Below are 10,589 nucleotides of genomic sequence, written 5' to 3'. Positions count from 1 at the left end.
GACGAGGCGGTGTGTTTATGCAGCATGTGTAGGGTGTGGTCAACACACACAGGCCACACCTCCTTTACCAAAACTGACTTACAGAGGCCATGCCTCCTTTATTAAGACTGACTCTGAGGCCACACCTCCTTTCCTTTACTCAGTCTTAGTAAAGGTGTGGCCACAGAGGCCCTGCCGCCTTTGCTGTCAGGCCACGCCTCCTTCACGTCATTCATCCTCTGTAAATCATAAATCCAAATAACTGAGAAATCCACTCGAACATCATGAAATTCCTCGTGTAAGAATTTAACGTTAGAAACTTTTGTGATTTGTATAACTTGAGTTGTCTGAAAAATAAGTACACCCCATGGAAATCGTAAACTTCTCAACATATCTCAACAAGCAAACATTTCACCCTTCTGATACAGCGCCTAGAGATAAAGGTAATGAACAAAACAAGGAACCTTCACTCTTTCAGTCATTTATTCAACAAAAATATCAATGGATGTAATATTGTTACATTTATAGAGTGCCTTTCTCAAACTCAAGGTTGCTTTACACAGGTCAAAGAAAACACGCATCCAAAAAAAAGAAGTTGCTAAAGAGTGGTGAGTTCATGTGGTGGTGGAGGAGAAGTGTTCATGAAACAGGTTTTGAGATGAGATTTGAAGAAAGGAAGGGAAGAGCAGTCACGGAGGGGTTGAAGAAGGGAATTCCAGAGCTTGGGGACTGTGGCACTGAAGGACCTGTCATCCAGGGTAGAGAGTCTAGTGTGAGGAACAGCAAGATTATGGCGAGAGGATCTGAGAGAGTGGGATGGAGTATAAAGGGTCAGAAGGTCATGGATGTAAGGAGGAGCAAGGTTATGGAGAGCTTTGAAGGTGAGTAGTAGGATTTTATACTTAAAGCAGATACACAGAACCTTTTATTAAATAAATTTGAGTGGATCATATCAACGTCCTTGCCTCTTGTATGCTGCATAAATGGGAATTTTAAAAAATATATTTTTGAGAGTTAAAATCGAAAGCAAACTTGTGATTGGAGCTGAGCCAGCCAGCCCTGAGTGCGTGACGTCACAGCGGGAACCGGTTTAAAGGCCGAGGCCTTTTACAGCTATAGATCAAAGTCAGACTCGGCAGGCGAGAGTGGTGGCAGTGGTCTCTTTGTTCAGATTTATTGGAGATTCTTCGGATTCCTCAGATAGTAATACATCTGTGATAGTCCTGAAATCAGAGTGTGTGTGTACATGCTACTCAGTGGCGTGCACAGATAGACACGAGGTGGTGCTCAAGCACCTGCCCCTCTGCCCTCTGTCCAAAAAAGTGCCCTTTTGAATTTTTTTTTTTTTACAGTTTACTGAGGCCAGTGGTTGCGTTAGACTTTTTCATTGTCCGTCATTTTGACAGACAGGGTCGTAAAAATTCCGTCATTGTCCATTATTATCTGTCATTTTATTTTAACTTTTAAATGACAATGTATATAGGCTATAAATGCTATATATTTAATAACTTGTGTTTTCATGGACTCATTTTCATTTAAAAAATAATTCACAGAACAAGCTTGTATTATTTAATCATTTATTTATGTATTTATGATGCAAAAAGATGAACAGAGATTCTGACGTTCGGTCACTTGTGAACCCATTTTCCCTCCGCTAAAAACATTGCGGCTGTTGTGCCTTAACGGGCATACTGTATGAACAATGTTATTTTACAACGTAGCAAGACAATTGCAGTTAAAATATGAACAGTCCACTACAACGATTTAAGTGACAATCTAATCTGACCTGTTTGCGTGAGCTCAAACCTTTCTTCTGGCCCGCATGGATTTAAATCGGGAGCTCGCTTGTGCATAATCAGAGTTGTCAATGGAGACTGCTGCCGAGGCAATTGTCATTACATTTTGCGTCTTTGCCTCGGACAGACGACTTCTCATTGACGTTTTAATTTTATTCTGAAGGCTGAACCCACGCTCTGCTGCGACACTGGAGGCTGGAATAACCAGCGCCACTTCAGCCAAAGTTCTGAAGTCGGGAAACATTTCTCCCAGGGAAGTGATCAGAAGCCGGCAAGAGCCTCTGAAAGTTGGGTTTCCCGACCCTGCTAGTCCTCTCTTCATAGGGAGGAAATCCTGCAGCATGCCGTCTTTCTGCACCAGTGTTGCAGCTGCACCCCGCGGTGACCCGTAGCGGGCTGACACGGAAGGTCTTAAATAAAACGAAGTTATGTTTAAATGTTAGTTTGTCTACCCGTGCTCTCATTAAAATGATAGTTTAGCAGATATTCGAGCAGTGATGCTCCTAAGCTTGCTGGGAAGAATACAATAAATCGACATTTGTTTCATTTTAAAAACAAGGAAACAACTAGCCTAAATGAGCGCTATTGCATTAAGACATACAGGCAGGGAAACGACACAAACAACCCAATGCATCTCTTTTTTTAATAGCAAAAATGACGTGTCTTCTGCAGAGAAGGGAAACATTAATCCACCTCACTGTGCTAGTGGTTAGAAAAGTGAGAGCGCGGTCAGGAGCGCGATGGGCGGAACAGCCTTGCGCAGTGGCTGCAGTGTATACATGAGTAGCCGATGCACTGAACATCAAGACTCGCCGCAACGTCGGCTCAGATTGAAAGTGACGGCAGTGAAGACTATGTATACTGTATGTAAGAAAACTCTGCCACAACTTGCCAATCATTTCAATTGTTTCATTATGTTTTATTATTGTTATTATTAGCCTGTTATTGGTAATGGTAACGGTAAACATCCGTCAAAATGACCGACGGCCTTCAGATTTTTCCGTCATAGCTAAAAAAAATCCGTCAATGGCGGACAATTGTCGGTTAACGCAACCTACGACTGAGGCCAATGTCGACATGATCTTTTAGAAAAGCCGTGGCATTAAAAGCGTGCGTGAAAATAATGTCCCGATGTGTGCCCCCTCCGCACACACACCGGACCTCTGTCTCTCTTGCTCTGTCACGTGAACAAGCGTGCAGTGCATTCAATGTGAGGTTGCAGCAGCATAGCGTCCTGGAAGCCACGGCCTTGTCGTAGCGCAGACAACACATCAGTCAGTCAGCTCTTCCCCTGCCCCACCAGCCAGCTAACACATGAATCGAGTGAAAATGTATTGTTTGCCCTCTAAGCCCAAGCTGTAATTATTTTGTCGTGAAGTAGCCCGTCGCATACACAAACAACTGCACATAAGTATTATATTTTTTGCTAGACCATTTTCAGATTTAGGAAAACAAAAATTTATTTTTCTATTTTGTTCAACTAGAGATTCCTGGCAAAGTCAAAAAGCCTTGATGTAATAAATTAACATTAAGTGGTTGTTTTACACCTTTAAAAACTAAAATGGGTCAGTGGCAAGAGGAGGGTTAAATCTCAGACTTTTATAATAAGGTGTTCCACATGCGCAAAAAAGTGCCCTTTTTTCCCCCCAGAGCACTTGCCCCCCAAAATGTCTGTGCACGCCACTGATGCTACTGCTATACACATAGAACCGTATTAGTTCGAACCATCGGAAAGTGAATCCGACAGTAACATGTCAGCCACGGAGGCCCCCGCCTTACAAAATAAAGCCAGAGAACAAAGTTGTCTAGAGAATTGGACAGAATTGAACTGACAGTCTCATGTGACTCTCATTAAAACAGGATGGGTGCTATAACTTATGCAACGTACATGCATGCATTTTCACTGATAAAACGTAAAAGGCTCATTAAACAATCAGATGACCTGAGACAATCACATTCTGAAGCAAATTAAATAATCTTATACCGCTAACTTAAACACACAATACAGGTTACATGGATTAATCTAAATGCAGGGAAACAACGAGTTTTTGTTGTTTTGTATCCAAATGAGAGTCGGAGCTTACCCGTCTGTGTTCTTGCTTTTTGAAGGCCGATCTTGTGGCCGATTGTTTTGAAACAATCTGACTTTAAGTTGTTTGTTCAGTTCTCCGTTTATTTGCTTCTTCCACGCAAGGGTGAGTTATTGCTGCTGAGGCGAGCATATCCAGCGGAGAAATCAGACAGCTGCTCCACTCATTCTCCATTTTCTCCATACTGAGTACTCCGCCATTACTGCTCGGCTCACACTCTGGGAGGACTGGTGCAACTGAACTTAATTTCCTTTTCCTGTAGTTTTCTTTTCCTTTAACTGTTGGTACTGCACCCTCTTTCAATCCGGGCTTATAGCCAACGCTCAACAGATCAGAGGTCTCGTACGAGTCTTCAGTAAAATGTGCAGAGCAGAGGAGAGACCACTTTGTAGGCGCCCAATGTGCCCGTGAACTTCTCGCAAAACGCGTCCAAATCTTTGCAGTTTGAACATTCTTGGGCTGTGAATGCAACATAAATCCACCTTCTGTCGTGTTGCTGCACCGGCCAGCAACACATCTACATGGCATGGCGATAAATTAGCTCAAAATAGAGGATTGGAGTTGCGGTCAGCTCTGTGTTTTATATAGCGGAAATGGCGATGAGACCGATAGACTTCCTGTGACGTCACAGATGTCAAGGTCATTCACTCAGACCGCTACCTATATAAATCGCTTTAATCATAAACATTACTATATTAGATTTATTGTTAACGCTTAAAACTATTCCTGTGTCATTCTTGAAGTCTCAAGGCATTTATAAACAAAAAGTGAGGCCATGGCTCTGCGTATATGCTTTAATTGTGGACAGAACAGGTAGCCAATGAAGCTGAGAAAGAATGGGGGTGATATGAGCAGATGGTTTGGTCTGGGTGAGGAGTCTCGCTGCATTGTTCTGAATGCATTGTAGTCTTTGAAGGGATTTAGTGGGGAGGCCAATGAGAAGGGAGTTACAATAATCTAAGCAGGACATAATGAAGGAGTGGACCAAAGTTTGAGCATCACTAGTGGAAAGAAAGGGGAGAAGGCAGGCAGTGTTCCAGAGGTGGAAGAAAACAGTCTTGGTGAGGAATTTAATGTGGGGATCAAAGTTGATTGAGGGGTTATGTGGAGAACGTACAACCCCGATTCCAAAAAAGTTGGGACAAAGTACAAATTGTAAATAAAAACGGAATGCAATAATTTACAAATCTCAAAAACTGATATTGTATTCACAATAGAACATAGACAACATATCAAATGTCGAAAGTGAGACATTTTGAAATTTCATGCCAAATATTGGCTCATTTGAAATTTCATGACAGCAACACATCTCAAAAAAGTTGGGACAGGGGCAATAAGAGGCTGGAAAAGTTAAAGGTACAAAAAAGGAACAGCTGGAGGACCAAATTGCAACTCATTAGGTCAATTGGCAATAGGTCATTAACATGACTGGGTATAAAAAGAGCATCTTGGAGTGGCAGCGGCTCTCAGAAGTAAAGATGGGAAGAGGATCACCAATCCCCCTAATTCTGCGCCGACAAATAGTGGAGCAATATCAGAAAGGAGTTCGACAGTGTAAAATTGCAAAGAGTTTGAACATATCATCATCTACAGTGCATAATATCATCAAAAGATTCAGAGAATCTGGAAGAATCTCTGTGCGTAAGGGTCAAGGCCGGAAAACCATACCGGGTGCCCGTGATCTTCGGGCCCTTAGACGGCACTGCATCACATACAGGCATGCTTCTGTATTGGAAATCACAAAATGGGCTCAGGAATATTTCCAGAGAACATTATCTGTGAACACAATTCACCGTGCCATCCGCCGTTGCCAGCTAAAACTCTATAGTTCAAAGAAGAAGCCGTATCTAAACATGATCCAGAAGCGCAGACGTCTTCTCTGGGCCAAGGCTCATTTAAAATGGACTGTGGCAAAGTGGAAAACTGTTCTGTGGTCAGACGAATCAAAATTTGAAGTTCTTTATGGAAATCAGGGACACCGTGTCATTCGGACTAAAGAGGAGAAGGACGACCCGAGTTGTTATCAGCGCTCAGTTCAGAAGCCTGCATCTCTGATGGTATGGGGTTGCGTTAGTGCGTGTGGCATGGGCAGCTTACACATCTGGAAAGACCCCATCAATGCTGAAAGGTATATCCAGGTTCTAGAGCAACATATGCTCCCATCCAGACGACGTCTCTTTCAGGGAAGACCTTGCATTTTCCAACATGACAATGCCAAACCACATACTGCATCAATTACAGCATCATGGCTGCGTAGAAGAAGGGTCCGGGTACTGAACTGGCCAGCCTGCAGTCCAGATCTTTCACCCATAGAAAACATTTGGCGCATCATAAAACGGAAGATACGACAAAAAAGACCTAAGACAGTTGAGCAACTAGAATCCTACATTAGACAAGAATGGGTTAACATTCCTCTCCCTAAACTTGAGCAACTTGTCTCCTCAGTCCCCAGACGTTTACAGACTGTTGTAAAGAGAAAAGGGGATGTCTCACAGTGGGAAACATGGCCTTGTCCCAACTTTTTTGAGATGTGTTGTTGTCATGAAATTTAAAATCACCTAACAGCGCTCGAAACTAACGGTGTCCCGATGTCCCGGGGACCATAAAAAATGTCATCGGGACACAAAATTATCATATCTGGGACAATCCCGGGACAATGGAAAAAAATAGATCTAGAGACGACAATTCCCCCGGGGGAAATCGTGAGAGTGATGCAGTGCGCGTAGCAGTCACAGTTGCCGGAGCTGAGCTGGACTGTATTTTTGTCTCTCTCTGCTCAGCGTGCGGGTGGGGGAGGGGCACACAAAAAGGGCAGCTTTCCGTCAGAGCGCTCCCTCCAAACAACGGGGGTTTACACGAAAACGGAAGGAGATATTCACAAACTTATTTCACATTGAGTGCCACAAGGGTCTCCTGAACACACTGATGTACTTTTTTTGTCTGTAGTGTAAAAATTGAGGACACTAGAGCGAGTTAAAAACGAGTGGCTTTTCTGATTTAACAGTCAAAGCGCAGCCACGTTTATAATGGCAGTCTATGGGGCTGCGTGCCTGTCCTCTCCTCACTTTCAGGCTTCTCATTCAAAAACTGCAAGTCCTATCGTGTAGGTAGACACATTGTGTGAATCAGGACAAGTGTGACTACTACTTTTGAGAAAATTGTGTGTGTAGAGTGAAAATTGGGGCTGAAAACACAGTTTAAATGAGAAAGTTTGAGCTATTTTTCCAAGCTCTCTACACTCTAACTTAACGAGCTCCATTGGTGTGTAACGCAATAGACACCCATTATAAAGCCGGAATTTCTCCAGGAACCCACATGGTGTTTGAGCTGGGACTGAGCCAAAAGTATAGAACCTAGCAAAAAGTTGAATGCCAGATCCACAGAGGAGAAGTTTCTCTACGTTTTAAAGTTTGAATCATGTCTCTAGGTGAAAGCATGCCAGAGCAGCGGATGTTTGAAAATGTGTGTAGTTTTTCAAATAATTCCATAGAAATGAATGGGAAATTTATCTAGGTCAAAGAAAATGAAATTAAGCACTGTAAATAATGTAAATGATTTCTATGACTAAAGGTTACAATAAAAAAAAACTTGGATTACATTGCTTTGTTTGCACTTATATGATATGACACTTTTATCCAAAGTGACTTTACGGTTTTTTACAGTGTTACAGTCCCTGTAGCAATGTTGGGGTAGGTGCCTTGCTCAAGGGCATTGCATCTATTGATGGTATAGCTGATGGCTTTCAAAACATCTCTGAATGGGGCAACAGGTATATTACATAAAAATGGATAACGGTAATGGTGAAAATGATAAGTTGGGCTTATAAATGCCAACAGATATTCAAGGTACAAGTAGATGAAATGAACATAAAAGGGGTCTTATTTTCAACTAAAGTGTACTGCAGATGTAGTGAGTTGAAACATTTTCTGAATGAGCTAGTTGGCCCCTTTAAATAAATGGGTATTTATTCATACAGTGAGATCGCCAAAGTTTAATAAACTGAAAATGCAATAACTGTAATTTTGAAGTAGATGATGTATAGGACATGTGTCACTTGTGTTTTGTGACTTATTGTAAAAATGATATAAAGGGTTCAAAATCGCATAGTTACAAATATAATAGTAACTTCATATGATAATATTAACCACTGGTTATTTCAGAGAGGAAAAAAATGGGGACACCATTGCTTCCATTCGGGACAATACAACACAGAATTCGGGACCACTGGGGGACACAAAGAAAAAAAGTTAATTTCGAGCCCTGTCACCTAATTTTTCTCTTTAAATGATACATTTTCTCAGTTTAAACATTTGATATGTCATCTATGTTCTATTCTGAATAAAATATGGAATTTTGAAACTTCCACATCATTGCATTCCATTTTTATTTACAATTTGTACTTTGTCCCAACTTTTTTGGAATCAGGGTTGTAACTGCACCCTTGGTTTCAGATGCTGGTACAGTATTCCCGCTTTAACAGAAATAACTTCTTGTAGGTGTTTTGTGTAATTGTTCACCAGTCTCTGACATCGATTTGTTGAAATTTCTGACCGGTCTTCTACACACAATTCCTTCAGTTGCAAGATGTTTGAGGGTTTTTTCAAACCTATACATTTCACTGGGGTTCAAATCTGGGCTTTGACTCTGCCTCCTAGTCATATCCCTCCATTTCTTCTTTTTGAGCCGTTCCTTGGTGGATTTGCTCATGTTCTCAGGATCATTCTCCTGTTGAAAGGTCCATCTCTGGTTCAACTTCAATTTTTGATCAGATGGCCTCACATTATCTTCACGCACTCTTTGATATGATTCAGAATTGAAATCAATGAATGCAAGTTTTCCAGTCCCTGAGGCACTGAAGAAACCATGTGGAGAAGCCATGGCCTAAAGGTTAGAGAATCAGCTTTGGGACCAAAAGTTTGCTGGTTTGATTCCCTGGACCAGCAGGAATGGCTGAAGTGCCCTTGAGCAAGGCACCGAACCCCCAACTGCTCCCCAGGCTGCTCTGTTGTACGTCACTTTGGATAAGAGCATCTGATAAATGCCTGTTATGGTTCACATTACATTTCCACCACCATGTTTCACAGGTGGTATCAGGTTCTTCTCCTGAAAAGCCATCTTTGGTCTGCACCACACATTTGATTTGTCTGGCCAGAGCACATTATTCCAAAAGGCCTGACCTTTGCATCGATGTTCATTGGCAAACTGTTGTCTTGCTTTAATGTTCCTTTTGGAGAGTAAAGCCTTTTCCCTAATGTGCCTCCCATGCAGGTCAAATTTGTCCATTCTCTTCCTAATTGTAGATGTTTGCACTTTCAAACCAACAGGTGCAAGAGCTACCTGCAGATCCAGTGATGAAATTTTGGGGTTCTTGGAGATTTCCTTCAGCATCAGACGGTCTGCTCTTAGGCTGAATTTGCTGCCAGTCCTGGACAAATTGGCAGTTATTTGATATCTACAGTGGTCCTTGAAAGTTTGTGAACCCTTTAGAATTTTCTATATTTCTGCATAAATATGACCTAAAACATCATCAGATTTTCACACAAGTCCTAAAAGTAGATAAAGAGAACCCAGTTAAACAAATGAGACAAAAATATTATACTTGGTCATTTATTTATTGAGGAAAATGATCCAATATTACATATCTGTAAGTGGCAAAAGTATGTGACCCTTTGCTTTCAGTATCTGGTGTGACCCCCTTGTGCAGCAATAACTGCAACTAAACGTTTGCGGTAACTGTTGATCAGTCCTGCACACCGGCTTGGAGGAATTTTAGCCCGTTCCTCCGTACAGAACAGCTTCAACTCTGGGATGTTGGTGGGTTTCCTCACATGAACTGCTCGCTTCAGGTCCTTCCACAACATTTCCATTGGATTAAGGTCAGGACTTTGACTTGGCCATTCCAAAACATTCACTTTATTCTTCTTTAACCATTCTTTGGTAGAACGACTTGTGTGCTTAGGGTCGTTGTCTTGCTGCATGACCCACCTTCTCTTGAGATTCAGTTCATGGACAGATGTCCTGACATTTTCCTTTAGAATTCGCTGGTATAATTCAGAATTCATTGTTCCATCAATGACGGCAAGCCGTCCTGGCCCAGATGCAGCAAAACAGGCCCAAACCATGATACTACCACCACCATGTTTCACAGATGGGATAAGGTTCTTATGCTGGAATGCAGTGTTTTCCTTTCTCCAAACATAACGCTTCTCATTTAAACCAAAAAGTTCTATTTTGGTCTCATCCATCCACAAAACATTTTTCCAATAGCCTTCTGACTTGTCCACGTGATCTTTAGCAAACTGCAGACGAGCAGCAATGTTCTTTTTGGAGAGCAGTGGCTTTCTCCTTGCAACCCTGCCATGCACACCATTGTTGTTCAGTGTTCTCCTGATGATGGACTCATGAACATTAACATTAGCCAATGTGAGAGAGGCCTTCAGTTGCTTAGAAGTTACCCTGGGGTCCTTTGTGACCTCGCCGACTATTACACGCCTTGCTCTTGGAGTGATCTTTGTTGGTCAACCACTCCTGGGGAGGGTAACAATGGTCTTGAATTTCCTCCATTTGTACACAATCTGTCTGACTGTGGATTGGTGGAGTCCAAACTCTTTAGAGATGGTTTTGTAACCTTTTCCAGCCTGATGAGCATCAACAATGCTTTTTCTGAGGTCCTCAGAAATCTCCTTTGTTCGTGCCATGATACACTTCCACAAATACGTGTTGT

This window comes from Neoarius graeffei, chromosome 16 (genome assembly GCF_027579695.1).
Source record: "Neoarius graeffei isolate fNeoGra1 chromosome 16, fNeoGra1.pri, whole genome shotgun sequence".
Taxonomy (NCBI): domain Eukaryota; kingdom Metazoa; phylum Chordata; class Actinopteri; order Siluriformes; family Ariidae; genus Neoarius; species Neoarius graeffei.
Note: the sequence above shows the minus strand (reverse complement) of the source record.